Below are 19,637 nucleotides of genomic sequence, written 5' to 3' on the forward strand. Positions count from 1 at the left end.
AAAAATGTGGTCTACATAATATTTTGCCCATGTGGACTGGAATATGTAGGCATGACCACTCGACCCGTCAAAATAAGGATAGGGGAGCATAAAAGCAATATACGCTGCAAAAAAACAACAACCAAGATGGCATCACATTTTCTGTCACACCAGCATTGCATCAACGATCTACGCTGGACTGTCATCGAACGACTACCCTCGGAAGTAGGTTTGTTCCAAAAGGAACAACGTTGGGTGTTCCGCCTGGCAACTCATATCACAGGACTCAATGATGATATACCGTGGAGCCAAATCACCTGATCACACCTGGAATGCAACAGGAATGACAACAATCTCTGATTTAAGTGTGAGCCTGGGAACCTTTACCAGTGGCCAAAGAGTTAATCATTGGGTCATTAAAAGTACAACCCTATGTACAGGTAATAAGTCGCCACAGAATTGAGTATATCTGAATGACAACTCCCTCCAGACAACCAACATAGTGCACCAAATCCCTGAAAATATTCTGCTAAAAAGTAGGCACGGAAAGAGACATGGTCATTTCATACTTAAACCAATGCCCCCTTTTTGTTTAGATAACTAACTGGCATTCAACAACCAGATGCATCCTGAATGATGATGTATTTTGGTAAACTAGAAACAAAGCATCCTCAGTGACTAGCGCTAATAACATAACATCATCGCGCATGCTCTGTCGATAATCGCTTTCGCGCATGCTCACAGAATGCGCCGAAAAATTCGTTTGTGCGCATGCGCGTACGATAGACAGACGCGCGGCAGCTGCATCCCATGGGCTCTCGATCAACGCGAGTCACAGAAACAGCCAGTGAGTGGCTGACGAGCGGAAAGTCCATGTTTGGACATACCCAAACCCGGCAATGAACGAATAACAGAGGGTTACATGCTACATGTGACTAGACCACACGCGTGGAGGGGGCGGCAACACAGGTATTCTCCGTACATGGTCACTTGCCATTTCCGCCAATCAACCAATGGAAACACATCCATTCCTCCTTTAAATACCGCCTAGCTCATCCGTACTTCACTCACGGCGGAGCAGCACAGGGTGGTAGAAGGAGGCCGATATAGGCGGATTTCGTGAGTATTTTTCAAACAAAGTCCAGCCTATCTAGGTGTATGGCGGAGTGTAAAAGTGAGTAAAAGCAACAACACTGAATCCACTTCTCTATCCTTATAGATTGTGGATCCACCTACCTACCTTGATGCTCAGGACTTGCTCATGAGGCAATAGACAGCAAAGACCATGAGTATGTCCAAGGACAATATGTAAAAAACCCTAAATGTGTCTTATATGTTGTTGTGTGTTTGTATGTCTGTTTTACTTTACAGGTTTAATTAACTGTTTGGGGCTCCAGGTGACTGCACCTGTCTGAGCCAGTCCTATATGGTAACCAAACCTAATGGTTTTTTTCTTTTTTCAGGACATGTAATTACATGATCCAGAGAACCGCTGTAGGCACATTGTAGCCGTCTTTAATGAGTGTAATCACTTTTTAGAATAATTAAAATAAACCCATTTTCCTTAGAAAAACGTGAGTAGGGTTGGGAGTTGTGCCCCGTCCTGAAGAAGGTACACCAGTACCGAAACATGTCGACGCACACCAGAGTTTTTTGTCCCTAATTAAGACCAGAAAAACTCGTTCTTTTGCACTTTTTTAACAGCACCAGCCAGGGGTACGAAATAAAGTTTTTTTCATTTTACCCACTAGCCAGGTACTTTTTAATTTCTCACTACACCTCCCACTCACATCTATTCCCCTTCACCTACACTCAACACACACCACACATAGTCTGATTTGTCAACGCTCCCGCGTAGTCGCAGGTCGTAGCGTGCCGCATCCCCTTAGCGGGGTGCGAAGACCCCGATGATGAAGCATGACACCAAGGGGCCTGTTGGTGTGTGAGGGGTATTTTACACAACACTGAGTGTTCCCCCTTTCTCCCCCTTTATTTACACTTTGGTAGTAGGATTCTTCTTGTTTATTTATCAGTGCCCTGCCGGAGCTTCATCAATTCCGCATCACTAGCCTGCATAAACGCATGCTTGGCAAACAGCCCCGCATCAGTTCTTTGAATGCGCTATAATTGTATAATACCCGATCATCGCTATCTACCAAGGGTATAGCCCATTGAGCAGCATTACCAGCCAAATAGGATATTGTAAAGGCCACTTTTGCGGAATCGTCAGGGAAGGCACTCGGTCTGCACATGAAATGTAGCTGGCACTGGGTCATAAACATCCCGAATTTCTCGCTATCTCCCGTAAATCTCTCGGGAGGGGCTAACGGCACTGCTACCGGAGAAGACACTGTAACATTAATGGGGTTACCAGAGCTGCTACCTCCCATTGTACCCTGACCCGTCCCCCCGCTATACTGGAAGGTCGCAGGGTGAAGAATGGAAGAGGCCCCCCTTTGATGTGACTGCTCTCTCGCCCTGACGGCCACTAATTCTTGTTTTAAACCAGCGTTTTCCTGCTGTAGCTCCTGAACCTGTGTCTGTAAAGTCTGCAATGCCCCCATAATGTCCTGCATTGAGGGACCTCCTGAACCATCCCCCACCGCATTCCCATCCACGTCCATGTTCGCTCAGGCAGTGCTAAATACGTGGGCTCGATATTCTGTTGGGCCCTGCTCAGCCCGCCCAAGCACTGCAGGAGCGAAGCATGCACCAGTCCCCTTCCCGTATCCACCGAAAACCCACTGATTAAATTCCACAGTGAGCCCTCCAGTGAACCCGAAAAGAGGGTGGTTTGATACGAGACACCAAGTCTCCCACCCTGTAGAATAGCAGGACACGGCTCCCTCCTTCACGCCTCTGCACCAGTGGTAAGTGCAGGCTTAGCTTCGTGTAGGAACTGGGTTCTCCACAAAAATAGTACTCCAGGGAGATATAAACCCAGTCAGGGGCAAAAAAAACACAAGGTGTCCTGCAAGCACTAAAGGTGCATAAACTAGCACCGTGCAAAAGGGGAAAAAGAAAGCTGGGGACAAGTCGCGTAATACCAGCTACAAAAAACCCCTTTAATGAAATATATGGCTTGGAAGGGGTACAAGGGAAAGACTAGCGACTCTCCTTCCTAAGCGCCAGCGTCCTGTGTACACCAGAGAACAGCAGAATGACCCAAAACGTCACTTCCGCGTGTACAACGATGTGGACAGACGCCTAAGCGTCTGCCTGCGCGTCTGCCTGGTGAAAAATAAACAGCGCGTCAACACCGCCGGCAAGACCAAGGTGAGAACGGGAGCCCCCGCTCTCGAATAAAGCGCACACAAATACAATATGCTGGCAAAACAAGGAAGGGCAAAGCTAACAAGGGTAAGGACCAAAAATAGAAGCAGGGGAAAAAGCGGGGAGAGGAGCAGGGGAAGGGGGACTAACTAACTAACTGACACAGAGGGTAAAATCAGGAACAGCTAGAAACGGGGATAAACAGGAAGCAAAAACGGACTGAAATCCCCCACGAGCCCGTGGGAGACTAGATGGAGCAAAAGGCAACAAAACTCCTATGCAATGCAGGAACCAAGAAGCTGGATACCAAGGCCACAACGTTGGCGATATCGAGCAATGAACAAGGAGGAAGGACACAAATAAATACCTCAGCCCCTGGTCATGTGATGGTGGCCCATGGTCACAGAAACAGGACTGACTGCAAATCCCTAACAAGTGGGATAGAATGGACATTAGGGTGTAGGCTACTCTTCCTTCTTGATCATCTCTTGTAATTGTTTGGTATAATCAAGAGTTGCCAACATGGTGTCTTTGGACTTAGGCATGGGCAGATATTAACAAATTGTTCAATAGTGCATTTTCCAGTCCCACTTCCAACTCATTTTTGAGCTCACTGCAACACAGTACTCAATCCCTGAGTTATTTCCTCAAGGTCTGCCAGAAATTGCTGTTACCTGAGCTTATGCGGGTCATCTCCTATGGGTACTCAGTTAGCTTCTTCTCAGGGGTTCTGGGTGGCCGCACTGACCTGCATTTCAGGACAGACCACAGCTATGCAGGCCATACCTCTGTTTATTCTGAATACAAGATGGCCGCTTCTCGCTTGTAGGCTTGCAGGTGATCGGAACACCTCTCTGTTGGAGTGCTCTAGACATCGGTCCTTCATCTCCACATAGCTGCCAAGCTTTCAGTTTGCTTTTGTGCGACATTTTCAGGATTTTAGCATGTGTATTTTGCGTGACATTTCGAGCCTTAATGTGTGACACTTTGAGACACTTTATTTGAAGTGGAACAAAGCAGTTATGTTTCTGTAATGTAATACAATGAAAGAATGAGCAATTGTCGACCTGCATTGTGTCGCTTGGACACGTTCACACCATAATTAAGATCATAGGAAGAGCTCTACTACACCTCCTTCACACAGTCCTGCAAAACTATACACAACAAGTATTCATGCAACGCAAGCTCTTTGCTAAACATAGCGCCAGTACTATTACATTATTAGCAGTTGTTTTCAGTGCTCTTACCAGCACGGAGTACCTTTTGTGGAAGAGGCCGCTACTAAGCTATTATCGTTTTTTTCATTTGTTGCTTTACATCAAACAAGGGGCAGAGGAGATACTTTAAGCATCCATGCCATGAATAGTGCCTGACTTGGGGTGGTGGGGGTGACTAGGACTTTATTCATTGTGGCCCCCCTAAAAGTGACAGGCTTAACAACATGGCCGGGCTGGCTGTCCACTTTCTGATCTAGTAAATCCTTGATCTGGCACGCAAGCCGGTTTCATCCCTCCACGCCCACAAGGTATTGAATACAAGCAATGTTGCAGCGACCCCCTTTTTTTCACCAACAGCCGGATGCTACATTTCATATACATGTTAGCGCATGCGCATGTCTAGCGTGCGTTTTGTAAACCCGGTCATCTAAATTCGTGCCTGCCCTGTGAAAGAGAGCGCGCTGCACACCAAGCAGGCCCGAGCCGAAGAGGAGAGCTGGGAACTGCTTTACAGAACACGGAGACGGGTTGGAGGACGACACGACACCGTGTGCGGCGCCTGATATGCTAAACTACAAGTCCGGGTGGGCCCGACAGAGATTTTCTCAAACAGCAGCAACAAGTGAGGCAAAGAGTTCGTTTACATTTGGTGCTAATTTAGAGTGGTAGAGCGGCCTTGCAGGGGGTAACGGAGAATAATCCCCAAACACGGGCAGTTTTCTATAATTAAACAGCCCATAAATCCGTTTCAGATAAGCGATTTTGTTAATGGATTTACATAGCTGCCAATGTTCCAAATTGCCATGTGTGACATTTTTATAATCTCAGTGAAATTATGAGTGACATTTCAACGACTAAGAGTGACACTTTCTCGTAAGCAAAAATTCATGCAATGAAGGCGAGGAAAACTTCTAAATATAAAAAAATAACAGACATTTGAGCAACAAGAAACTCCAAGAAGTTCTTGAAACTGCTGCAGAGCACCAGAAATGGAAGGGCACTAACCCTAGTGTTCCCTCCTATATTAAAGTTTTGTGTACATATGCTGACACATGTACAGTTAAATACAAACATACTTACTGGATGCAACAGATTGTCATTTGTATAAAATAAAAAATATTATATTAAAGTCCATATGTACAGGACTGAGAGGGGTGAGAGGAATGAAGGGAGTCGTAATGACCCCCCACAGGATGATGAGAGAGAGCAGAGAGCCCTGGCAAAACACACACCACCCCTAGTCTGAAGGTAAACGCTCTCAGTTAGTACTGGTGCCCAAGAAGGATGACCAGACATAGCAGCCTTGCAGCCTGCTGAGATTATACTGTCTGAATTTGAAATGAAATCAGATCTTGCAGATAAACCTCAGAAGGATGATGAGCCCAGAGCAGCCCTGTGCCTCAAACTATCAGATCTCATCTGCAGTGAGTGCCCCCCGCGCTGTGTGACAAGTTACAACTGATGAGAAGACTGAGAGGGGTCTCTGAGGAATGACGCCAGTCCGTTGTAACAAACCCCTCCACCCCTGCCCAGCCCCACAGGATGATGCGAGAGAGCAGAGACCCCATGCAAAACAAGCACCACCCGTGGTCTGAAGATAAACACTCTGAGTTAGTACTGGTGCCCAATGATAACCTCAGTGGGATGACGAGACAGAGAAGCCTTGCAGATTACTGTGAGTATGAAATGAAATCAGATCTTGCAGATAGAAGGATGACGAGATAGGGCAGCCCTGACTGCAGATTAAACTAGTGTGTCTGAAATTAAAATGATCAGATCTGTATAACTAAAGCAGAAAACAGGCTACTTGTCTGCATTTGAAATTCGTCCTTGCATAAGTAACCTCAAGGCTGATTGAAACAGAGTGCTACTTTTCCGCTCCTTAAAAGTTAGGCAAATGATAAAACTAAACTCACGGTATCAAGGCCCCTGTGGCGTTTATCATATTTACCTCCTTTTATAACACTTAGAGCTCTCTGAAAATATATTGTTGCAAACCAACTACATTGGTTTTCGAAAAATATTTCTTACTTGTATTTTTAGTCTGGCTGCTGAGACCATCCCATTCCAGAATGGCCTACAGGTTAATGCAAACTCTATGGTTCAAGGAAGGCTAGATGTTCCATTCATCCGGCATGTAAACTTCTGTGACATTAGGAGAAGGGCCAGAATCTGTGTTGATGACTGGCATGCGTGCGGAGGCCTGGAGGTGCCCGGTACTCACAGGCAACAGCTGGGTTGTAGCAGAGGGGTTCGTGGGTATTAGCAGATGATAGATCGGCGCGCGCAGAATGGTAAACAATTAAAGCTTGCATAGATAGGATACTGATAAGACTGCAGTGCACGCCCTCCAAGGCGCTGTGTGTCAACTTGCATCATACAGTATAGTCAGTGGCACCAGGCTGCAGCCTGGCGTCAGCATGGCCAAGTACTTACTTGAACTTCAGTTTGGAGCTGACTGTCTCTGTCTACTGTGTCCCGGTCCGGCGGCCACGGCGATGAGCACATGGGGACCTGCGGCCACACACCACACTGCATTCAGACTCCCCCCGGCCGCAATGCTGCCTGCGCCCGCGATCATACCTATGATGCGCAGCGGCCATGATGCAAAGAGTCAATCGCGCAAGAACTCACTGTCCACAACTTCTTAGTAAGCAAGAAAGGACACTTTATTAAGACAGGTGGGAAATAAACATCTGAACAACATATTTTATTTATTTATTTAATAACCAAACTTCTTTCGCTTAACTGAGCATCCTTACCAAAGAGTAAAAACCCCCACCAAGTTAACCCTAATAAACCCAGAAGCAACTAACTTGTAGCTACCCCCTCCTTTCCTTTAACTGCCCTTTGAGGATGGACCAACCCGCTCCAGGCTGCCCACCCCCCACTAAAAACCCGCCAACCAGGAAAACCTTTAGAGTTTTCCTGCCCCACCAGAAAGAGAAAATTAAAGCTGACTCTGCGAGCACCACAACTGAACATCCAACACTTTGGAGATTAAATCACGTAATTCTAATAAATAAAAAGATTGACCCAACTGGGAAAGATGGACCCCATCCTCACGAAATAAATGTTGTTCAGAAACCTGTAGATGAGGATGAGCCAAGCTGTAAACATTAATGTCTTTGCAAAAAAGTCTCATAGAACGGTTTAGTTTTCTCCGCGCTCTGTCCATCGCTGCGTGATTTCGTGCCCCCTTCCAAAGTATTCGTGGCACAAATTCCGTCCAGATCACCAGGCTACTTTGATGACTTCCAGATCCATCTGCATCAATTTTATCAGAGTCAAACCAGATAAGGAAACCAGATCGTTCTCACCCAGATGAATAATTAGCAAGTCTGGTGGGCCCCCCCATTCTTGACAAAGCACAGACAAAAAGGAAACAATCCCCCCCAACGCATCCCCCCTCTACCATTCCAAAAAACCTCATGTGTGAAACTGCTGAGGCCCAGGGATCTCCCACAAAGTAATCGTTCTGCAGAGACTGCGGCCCATTTCACAAAGGAATGTCCAACTATCCATACCCTCCGTTTAACTCTGTTCATGCAGTGCAAAATACCTAGGAGAAAAACAAATATTAACAGGAGACAAAATGGGATACTTTCTAACATACTTTTCGCAACATCTCAACTTCCATCTCCCAATTCTACGGATCCGAGACCAATCCCACCCCTACCTGGCGGCCTCAGTCGCCGCCCTAATCCTAAATGAATGAGTGCCAAAATGGGAAGGATTCCACCCCAAAAACACCAGAACCTTTCGTAAAACTGCCAATAACTGGGCAACAGAAATCGGGCTGCCATCAGCGTGGCAAAAAATTACACCCGGAGTAAAAGAAGAAGACTCCCTGAAAACCTCCCATTCCTGAACTGGGCAACAAGAAACCACACCGCTCCTACCCAAGAAAACCGATTTACCCCTACCCAACTGATCCGTTTTAGAGACTCGCAGCCAAAGGTGCAGCCTATCCCTTTCCACAGCAACTTCATCACTAGTCATGCCCGGCTTATTTCGCAAACCCAATAGTTCGGAAGCCCGGAATGCCCCAAAAAATAACCACACAAAACACAACCTAAATTTAAGACACTCAAAAGCATCGTAACAGCAAGAAGGCAACTGAAACAGCATCTGCTGAAGTAAATTAAAAGTGACCGGCTGCCGCAACTGCCTAGAGCTAGCCTGTAGCCTACCCAAGCCCTTCAGGACCTTCTTGACCAGCACCCCACCCACAGGATCCCTACCCCACCGTAGCTGCCCATAAAAAGAAATCCCAGCAAGTTTACCAGAGATAGTGGTGTGGGAAAGACCTTTGCCAGCCAAATGCAAAACAAAACTCAACATAAACTGTTCTTTAGTCAACCCCCTTCTGGAAAACAGAACTCATCACCAAAAGTCACAAATTCCCACCATGCTTGCAAATGACTCCGTGGAGTAGAAGCAGCGACTGAATTCTCAACCAACTGGGCGACCCTCACTCCCCCCAGACCCATACGTACTGTGGGATCGGTGTTTGTTCGAGGTCTGCCCCAGGAGCCAGTCTGCGGAATTCCTTCCACTGAAATCGAGATAAAGCATCTGCTATACGATTAGTGGCCCCCGGGATATGTCTTGCTTTGAAAACAATATTCAGCTGCAAACACCTCAACATGAGGTCAACCAGATAGACAGATCCGCCCTGACCGCTGCTGTAATGCGCACCCGATGATGTGGAAGAGACGCCCCAGACAACGACATACCCAACCGTCTACAAAATGTCCTGCCAGCTCGAACCACTCGACATGCAAAATTAAAATATCCCAGCAATTTCTGAACCTTTCTTAGTTCCAATTTGCGCTCTCCCATCACTAGCAACAAAAATGCGGAAATTTCCTGAACATTGCTAGTGGGCAGCCGTGCCACCATAGCCAGCATGTCAATTTCAATCCCCAAAAAAGTCAATGATGTACATGGACCCTCTGTCTTGTCCGGAGCCAAAGGCACCCCCAGCTCCCCCGTCATTGTCTGAAAAGTCTGCAATGCCACCTGACACTGACCGGACTGCCGTTCACCAATGAAAAGGAAATCGTCCAGATAATGACAGACCAGCCTATGCCCTCTAGTGAAGGTGAAACGCCACTGCAAGAAGGTACTGAAAGCCTATGCCCACTAGTGAAAGTGAAACACCACTGCAAGAAGGTACTGAAAATTTCAAATAAAGCACAGGACACAGAGCACCCCATTGGCAAAACCTTGTCTACGTAGAAATTTCCTTGAAAGTGCATTCCTAGCAAGCCAAAATCAGAGGGGTGAATAGGCAAAAGCCGGAAAGCCGACTGAATGTCACTCTTCGCCAGCTGTGCCCCTTGCCCGGCAGATCACACCAACCCCAATGCATCATCCACAGAAGCATATGATACACTAGAATCTTCTGGAGCAATGAAGTCATTGATAGAGGAACCCTCAGGCCAGGGCAAGTGATGTATTAACCAGAACTCGCCCGGAGCCTTTTTGGGCACCACCCCCAGAGGGGAAACAATGAGATCAGGCAAAGGACAGTGCACGAAAGGACCAGCAACCCTGCCCGTAGCAAGTTCCGCTTCCAATTTCTTCTGTACAACCTGAGGGCTTTCTTTCGCAGACTTCAAATTATCGGACCACCTACCCTGCCGAGGCCCCCGATAACCAATCCTGAAACCCACCTTGAAAGCCCATAGCAAGCATTTGGCCGCATCGGCGTCTGGATACTCCTGCAACCAATATTCCAGGACATCAACCTTAATAGGAGTGGGGGCCCTTTGGAACAAACTGAGAAGACTGGCCTCTGCCACCGTGCCCCCTCCCCTGATCTCCAAAATGCTGTCCCGGGAAGCATTGTGTGATAGGATGCCTGCCCCCACATTGTGAGCACTCATGTTTATATTTGCAGTATTGTCGGGTACAAACACCTTTGTTATAGTGCCAGCAGGCACCGGATGGAGCGGTCTGCCCTCTGCCCACGACTCCCGCCCCAAACTGGGCGGGACGAAATTGAAAGGGCCGATACGTCACCGGCAAGCCACTAGCCGCGTGAGTAGTCGCCGGCGGCTGAGCAGAAGCCATCCACTGCAACCACAGCTCAACATCCACTTCTCCCCAAGAACGCTCAGGAAACAAACTCATTCTAGCCCGGAACTCTTCATCATATGAAAGCCAAGCATAGCCTCCAAAATAACTGAGCGCTTTCCTAATGACGTCCACGTATTTGAAAACTGCCACAGCCTTATCCGGATGATGCTCGCAATAGACACTGGCATATATCAAAAACGCAGACGTCCAATTCTCAATCGACTTCGGGACCCTGGGGCGACGAGCCAACTCCCACTCCTCTTCCTTAGGCCCCTCCTTGGCCTGAATATCACGATGAAGCAATTTGAAAACATCAACAAACTCATTACGCCAAATCCTAGACTTTGTTTTTTCGGACAAATGAGAACCCAACGGCACACCAATACCTGTATAAGGCAATTTCTTAGAGATGTTTTTGTCCCCATCAACAGAATCCTTGGAGGTAGGAACTTCCCCTGCCTTCCCATTTGAAACAGCGGCAACTTGCACACCAGATGTAACACAATCATTAGCCTGCCGCACCGGCAGCGTGTGAACAGCAACTTGCTCCCCAATCACCGCATCCCCAATACCGATAGATCGAGTACTTTTAAGAGGAAGACTCTCCCCTGGTTGCCAAACAGACCACCAACCCACCTTACCTTTAGGCAACTGCGACAATTTTTGTTGAAAGACAGCATAGTCCCCTTGGCGTGACTTGCTCGTGGAGGATATTCGTACTTTTGCACGGTCCGCACCTGACTCCTGCAAAATACTAAACACAGCGGATTGGCCCGCCCCACCCGACCGAAAAGTTGTTGCCATATGTCTCACATCACCATCACGTAATTCACCCTCTTCCAGGTCATCATCATCAATATCCAAAGGTATGACATCACCATGAACATAATCCCCACTGCCACCCGGCAACTCGCCGTCACCAACTCCCCCATCATAAAACTCCCATTGAATATCATCATTGCGCACTGCGCCAATCTGAAGAGAAGAAGAAACCGAAGGGAAATCCGCTCCAGACCCCTCTCCTGATCCCCCCACCCTCCCCAGACTGTACCGCAACCTGTTCAGCCCGCAACTTTCGTTTACCAGCCGAAGACCGGCTTGCTACCGCTGTATCCTTGCCAAGAAAGCCGCTCCAGCCAGGCGGCGTCATTCCAACGGGCCCCACCGCCCCCACTGTGCCCTGTGAACCAGCCTCCGCATCTGAAACCGACCCAAGCCAAACCCATTGGCCGCAACCCTGCCCAAAACCCACCTCCTGGCCAGGAGAGTCCATACCCCTGTATGCAGTAGGGGTAGTATGTTCAGGGGAATTTTACTTTATGGTAATAACAATATATGTAAGGTACCCTGGTCCATGTCACGCAGCGTATATCCATCTCTTGAAGGTTGCGTCCCCCTGTTCAGTAGGACAGCCACTGCAGTTGGCTTGCATAATAATATGCTCTGAGGTCGGGTACACCCAGTCCTCCTCTACTTGTCCCCAATTGTAGTTTCCTGTGACTCAGCCTGCGCCTTCCCGTTCCCATATAAGGTCTGAAAGTATAGCGTCTAGGGTTTTGAATGTTGCTGATGGCACTAGTATTGATAAATTAGCAAATTAGTACGAGGGTCTTGGTAAGACCACAATTTTTGATATGGCCGCTCGTCCCCTTGCATAGATTGGTAGCATAATCCAAAAGGTGAGACTTGAGCGCATGGCTCGGATTGCTCTGGTAAGGTTGCCCTCTAGCGTATCTGTACGTGATCTATATATGTGTATGCCAAGGTATTTAAAAATGGACTGTGCCACTGGAAGGTAATATGTCCCAAAATCTATGGTGTCTGGATGTGTATTCTCACGAATGAAAAAAGCATTAGATTTTGCTGCGTTAATGTCAAGGCCCGCTATTTGTTCAAACCTTGTAAATATGTCAGGGATGGAAGCCAAAGCACCCAGAAGGTCTCGCAGGTATATTATTATGTCATCTGCATAAGCAGAAATCAGATGTGTTACGTCACCTATCTGTACCCCGATCAGTTGGGGCCTCTAGACGGAACCTAAGTGCTAGGGGCTCGGGCACTAGTATAAATAATAGTGGGGACAGTGGGCATTCCTGTCATGTGCCCCTCAATACAGAGTATTCGCTTGAAATATGCCCGCCCTTGTGGGCTCTAGCCTTAGGGGCTGCATACAGTAAATGTAGCCATTTGAGATAATCTGGGGGTAGACCAAATTTCCCTATCGCCTTGAACATATAGGCCCAAGTTAGCATGTCGAATGCTTGCCATAGCTCTAGGGTGATGCAGCCCGCATTTTGATAATGTTCCGGGGCGGACGCCATAATGTGGTGCAATCTCCTGATATTTAGGTTGGTGCTACGGGCCGGGAGAAACCTGCATTGATCTATGTGAATACGTTTATGTCGGTACGGAAGGAGCCTATTTGTTAGTATTTTACTTAATATCTAATATTCCATCGCTAGTTAAAGACAGTGGGCGATATCCTGCCATATCAGATTTATCTCTTCCAGGTTTTGGGAGCGAAAGTACCAGCGCCTGTGCCGTGGTCAGCGGTAAGTCACCTAGCGACTTATTATCTAGTATCTCGAGTTTGGGAATCAGGGCTCTGGAGTAAGTGTCAAAAAATTCAATCGGAAGTCCATCCAGTCCTGGTGCTGTGTTTCGTGGGAGCCCTTTCATGGCTACTTTTATTTCAGTCTTGGTAATGGGACCTATCAAAGCTTTCTGGGCCTCAGCAGTGAGTTGTGGATAAGGTAAATTGTCAAGGAATGCATCTATGTGGGCGTCATCTATAGTGTCTAGTTTACTATAGAGTGCTGCATAGTACAGGCTAAAGGCTTAATTAATATTTTTTTGACTAGTGACAGTGTCACCACTAGGAGTTGTGATTTCACTCACTATATTAGTCGGGGGTCATCCCTCAGTAATTTCGCACGTAGCGTCCCTGACTTGTCTGCATGTGTGTGTTTTAGTTGTGTATATGTTCTGTGATCTATGACTCGAAGTGACTCAAGTAGTTCCGCGTGTTGAATACGCACCTCCTGCAGTGGTATCTGCCTTGCAGTGTCATTCGCAGCCTCTTGTTCAAGTATACCCACCTTATTCTCTGTCTCTATTAGTTTTTTGTGTGGTTCCTGTCTGGTGCCCACTGTTGCACTAATTGCATTTCCGCGAATAACTTCCTTAAACGCATCCCATTAGACAGAGATGGAGGAGGCAGTGTTAGCGTTTTCTGTAAAATAACATGTTATTGTATTAGCCAGGGCAGTGCGTAACACCTTGTCTTCTAATAACTGCGGTTGTAATTTTCAGGTAGGTACTGGAGTGGGAATCCTGCCCCAAGAGAAAGTGATTTCCAAGGGATTGTGGTCGGCGAAGGTCTGTGCTAGATATGTGGTGTCTGTTATGTGTGCCGCTATCATTCGCGAACAGAAGATCCTGTTTAATTCTCATGTGCAATAAATTAACTGGGGAGTAAAACTAATATTCTTTGTGCATCGGGTGTCTCGGCCTCAACACATCGCTTTATTCTCATCCAGTAGACCACCCACATAGAGCTCTATCCTGATCCCGCTCCACGTAGGGGAGGGCGTGATCGGTACAGTACTACATCCATGACTGCATTACAGTCTCCTGTTATGTTTCTTATCGGTACCCTGTTATAGGTCCAGGTAACATCGTACACTTTCCCTACATCATCTCCCCGTCATTTCATATGAACGACCCTTATAAGGACATAACTCCAAATAAGGACAGAATGCCTTATAGGGACATAACCCTTATAAGGACTGCAGCCTTTTATGGACTAAACCTTTCACCTAGTTCCATGCAGAGGGTGGGTTTTTCCCAATCAATATTGCTAAGACCGTCATTCTTAGCACATTAGAATAATTTATTAGTACACTCTCCAGGAGGTATACTTCACCTCTCCCATCGACGCACAAGGGTTAATCCCCAACGTCATCCTCACACTGAACAATGAGTAACACGCGCAGATAGACTATATCAATACAGCACCTCCTGCTATTAGTAGTCAGGAGGGAACCAAGACTTCAAGGCCGACACACTGACCAGAGACGCTGCGGCTCCGACATGCAATCGCTCCAGCTGACAGTGGTCTGACTATCCCTTGCAGGGTGTCCAAATCAAGTCCAGGACGAAGTCCCACACTCTCACTATTCAGGTAATGGGGTTCGATTATATCCTAGCGGGATTATTGGCTCTTAGACTCTTGGCTATTAGACTCTTAGGCTTAGGCTCTTTTCACACCCATTCACAGACTAGGTACATTTAGGTACATCTAGACAGGCATCTTAGGAGTACGCACTTTATTTTATAAATGCATTTTATATTCATGTATGTGTTTATGACTATTGCAAAATGGTAGAACAATACTATTCCTTTTTAGGTCTCATGGTGTTGAACAGCGCGTAAGCGCTGTCTCCGCCAGAGACCTATTGTCGCTGGGTCCGCTTCCCAGGAGACAGCACCTGGCCACGCGCATCTCGCAAAAGGCGATCAGCGCAGGCCACGCGCACGTGAACGTGCTCGCTTTGGCCTGCTCCTGTCTCCTCTCCAGTACCATACAGACACACCTCCCCCTGCTTACACATGCGCACACAGAGACACACACAAGCACACCTACACACACGCACGCACACACACATACAGAGACCCCCGCCGCCGCATACATACAAGCGCACCCCCCCCCCACTAAGCCCCACTTACCGCCATTCTAAACTTCTGCAGCCTCCGCGGGGCTCTCCCTCGGGCATGGGAGCCCCGCGTCACCAGCACTGCTTCTCTCCGTGGGCGTGTGCGCGGGCTTCCGAAGACGGAGGTCCCGCCCCACGGACGTCCCGCCCCACGGAAGGTTTTGGTTTCGCTCACGTCGCCCTGCCGGATTAACCATGCTGGCACTGTCAGATTGCGCTGTAGCCTGATCCGACCCAGATCAGCCCCGAGGATTAAAGGGGTGCCTTTCGGATGCTGGTTAGGCCTGGCGGAGGGGGGGCCTCTCTCCCTCCATCCCTCCCCTGCACATAAGCCTCCCCCCGGGTCCGGCCCCGCCAGTGCACAGCCAGGGCCACGGAGTGTCGGGCCGGCTCCAAGCTGAGAGCGGACTTGGGCTGAGGACAGACGGACGCGGCTCTGGGACGGAGGGAACCCCCCGGACTTTCACTTTTATCACCATCACTGATTCTTACTAGTGCCTGACCCCAGCGGGTGACATGGTGGGTCCGACTCCGTCCTGTCTTTACTATTTTATTTTATGTATTTATTTATAAAAGTTTTATATAGCGCGAACTTGACCCAAGAGGGTTTCAGAGCGCTTTACATTTAGGATCTAGTTTAATTAATGGTGGTATCGCAGATCTGAAGGAGGCGCTTTTGATGGTAATAATCCATGGCACAGCTGCGAGGGGTGCAAGAGGGTCGGTATGTATGGGGGAAACAGCGGCAGCGGGATAGCGCCCAGAGGCGACTTGGATATGTATCTCCTAAAATACTTATCAAACCATCAGAAAGCAAAGTCATAACGCAAATTACACAATGTAGAGGGATCTGATTTTTTTAAAAATATGTTTTTATTGCAGAGTTATAAACAAAACATCGAAGTAGGTCAACCATTATATCCAAGATATTCCAAGGCACATTTGCAGTAGTAAAGTTGTACACAGCCATTCAGCCCATATCCCGGAGGCCGGGCGGCGCACCAACATGTTCCAACAAAAGGTCACCATGGGGGCCTCAGAGGGATACCTGGTCAACAACACAATTTAGTATCTGCTTTTTATACCCACCAAACTCCCCCCCCCTCAGTCACCGCCTGATACAATCAGCCATCCCGTGCGGGCGCCGTCAGTGCCGTCAGTGTCCGCATAATCAGGGCTATGCTAGTGCACTCCTAAGTCGGCTGTCTGGTAGGCCTAGTAACATCCACACAACGGGAACCCAATGTGTGCTGCCCACTATCCCTCTCCTTTAAGTACCAGCCATAGGACACTATTGCAGGCACCCCTCCTGATATTACCGCGGTACTCTAATAACACCCCTTCAACCTTCCTCCCCCCAACTGCTGCTGATGTGGGTTGTAATTGTGGATTCTGACAGAAGAGCTCGCCGCCAATCGAGGTTATGCATTCGTTCTTCCAAGCCTCATGGAACCTCATCCCCCGAATGTCCCTTCTCCTCGTCCTCTGTCAGGTAGTCGCTCAATGCCTGCACAATCGTCTCCCAAGCCCTCGCCATCTCCAAGCTCTTCTCATGACCAGTTCTGGTCTCACATCTGGACCATTTCAACAACTCATTCGTCCATCTCCTAACTGATGGGCCCTCCTTGGATTTCCAACGCCAAGTAATCTCTCTCTGGGCTAACATGAGTCCTAGGTCAATAAATTTGCTCGTTATTTTTGTTTTTGCCGTGTGAGGGAACCAAAGCAGTAGACACGCCGCCATGTCGAACTCCACCTCCCTGTCAGTAATTGCGTTCAGAAGCTCACCCACCTCAGGCCAATACGTCCCCAACCTCGGGCAGCCCCACAACAAATGATCCAGCTCAACCTCAAGTGCTAAGCATCTCGGGCACGCTGCATCCTGTACCCGAAAGTACCGTCGCAGTTTCCCCGGGGTCAGATAGGCTCTATGCAGTATAAAGAAGTGCACCTGTTGAAAGCGGGCATTCCTGCTACCCTTCCACGTCCGTTTCAAAATATGGCCCCAGACAGTGTCTGGTATGGGCTTACCTATGCTTTCTTCCCACTTCTCTTTCAGCCCATTGAGCGGCTCTAATCCCTCATTTAACATTCTCGAATGGAGGCAAGTCACCGCCTTGGATGTGCCCGCAGCCATCATCACATACTGGCATGCCATGGTCGTGTCCGGTTCCACCCTCCCTCCCTTCCAGTGTTTTTGCATCGCCGCGGTTACTGCAGCATGCAAGAGGTAGCTCCCCTCCGGGAGGCCAAACTGGTCCTGCAGTACCCTAAAGGGGGCCAGCACCCCATCAACATACAAATCCCCCACCATCTGCAAACCCAACTCCTCCCACTCCAACAACGGAGACCAATCGCCTCCATGCGGTAGCGCCGTCAACATCCCAAGAGGGATCTCCGGTGCATACGGTCGTGCAGCCTTTGCCCTCTTCAGGCTCCTGTGCCAGCACAACCGAAGGGTTTTCTCTTCCATGGTGAGACCTCTCAAGTCCAGTGTCTGTTGCATAACTATGTAGGATAAGACGTGCCTCTGGATACCAGTCTCTCGCTCCTGGTCTGGGCTTCTAAATTCTCTAGCAATGCTTTGCGTTAAGACCTGTAATTGAGCTGCTAGGTAATACAATTCGAAATCGGGAACCGCCATCCCTCCCTCAAGTTTGGGCCTGATCAAAGTGTGCAATGCTACCCTGCGCCTTCCATGTCCCCAAAGGAAACCAATAAGCATCGTTCTCAAGTCTTTGAAGATCCGTAGAGGGATCCATACCGGTAGGGTACGGAAATAATAGAGCAGCCGTGGCAAAGCCACCATCTTCAGCAATGCCACTCGGCCCTGCACCGATAGAGGAAGGGAGGTCCAGAAGGACATGCATCCCTGCAGAGCCCTTATGCAGCGACCTATATTTCCCTCCTGCAGATTTGCGGTGTCGTGGTAAACACGGACTCCTAGATAGGTGAAGCACGTGTCTTCCCAGACCACATCCACTGTAAGAGGAGGATATGGTTTGTCCGTCCGCAGTGGAAAAACACAAGTTTTATTCCAGTTTACCTTGAGGCCTGACAACCTACCAAAGCTTGACAACATCTCTACAGCCCCCCTAAGAGCCCCTTCCGTATCCTCCAGATATAGCAACAGGTCATCTGCATATAGTGAGATATGATGAGTTGCCCCACCACTCCTAACCCCGTTATACAATTCTCCCGTTCTCGCCTGTGCCGCCAGTGGCTCCATCGCTAGAGCGAACAGGAGAGGAGACAGCGAACAACCCTGCCTCATCCCTCTACGCACCAGATAATTAGATGATATAACAGACCCCAATCGCACTCTGGCAGTAGCAGAAGAATAGAGGACCCTCGTCCATCGCCCAAAGCCGCCTCCCAGGCCGAACTTCTCTAGCACCCCATCGAGGTACTGCCACTCAAGGCTATCGAAGGCCTTCTCAATGTCCACCGACAGTACTGCTGATTTGTGATCCGATTCTAAAGCGCTGGCCAATATTCGGATCAGGCGGCGAATGTTTATAGATGTGTTTCTAGTGGGAATGAACCCGGCCTGGTCTCCGTGTATCAGCATAGTCATATGTGGCAGTAATCTAGTGGCCAAAATACGACTCAAGATCTTATAATCCACCGTCAGCATAGACAGGGGCCTATACGACTTCACATCCGAGGCCTCCCTACCAGGTTTCAGCAGCGGCACCACTAGCGCTTCCCTCATCGACTGGGGCAGGTGCCCTAGGGTCAAGGCTTCGAAGTACACCACTAGGAGCCTTGGCGCCAAAACATCTATATATTTCACATAAAATTCAATCGGCAGGCCATTCACCCCTGGCTTCTTGTTTCTAGCCATCTGCTTAACGGCCACCTGAATCTCCGATAGCGTTATGGGGCCGCCCAGGTCCTTCGCAGTTTCGTCATCCAGCACCGGGAGATGTACAGTCTCCAGGTAGTCACCTATTGCAGAGACTTCTACCGTGAAATGACTCTAATATAGACTCGTGTAATACGACTGGAAACGCGTCAAAACCGCAGTCTGCGAGTAGACGACCTCCCCCGATTCCGTTCTAATGTTCATGATCGGGCAACCTCTAGGCTCCGGGTTGGCGAGTTTAGCAAGTAGTGTGCCCACCTTATCTCGTTCCGCATGTACCTTAGTGAGATATAGCTTGTAATCATAACACCGCAGCCTCTCCGTGTCTGTCGCTACCAATTCCTTCGCCTCCAGTAGCCGGTCCTGTAGGTCCGGCAGCTCAGGCCATCGCTGCTCTAGATCCCTCAACACACATTCCGCCTTCCCCAGATCAGCCAAAACCGCCGTCCTTGCATTCGAAAAACTGCCCATACAGATACCTCTCACCACCACCTTCAT

General features: G+C 48.5%; 1 long non-coding RNA gene across 1 annotated transcript in view; it reads right to left on the reverse strand.

Moving 5' to 3' along the window:
• The window catches only part of LOC144755491 (uncharacterized), a 457,970-nt gene that overhangs the window by 163,884 nt on the left and 274,449 nt on the right, over nucleotides 1-19,637 (reverse strand). The gene's annotated exons all lie outside the window — the stretch shown is intronic.

Source organism: Lissotriton helveticus, chromosome 5_1 (genome assembly GCF_964261635.1).
Source record: "Lissotriton helveticus chromosome 5_1, aLisHel1.1, whole genome shotgun sequence".
Taxonomy (NCBI): Eukaryota; Metazoa; Chordata; class Amphibia; order Caudata; family Salamandridae; genus Lissotriton; species Lissotriton helveticus.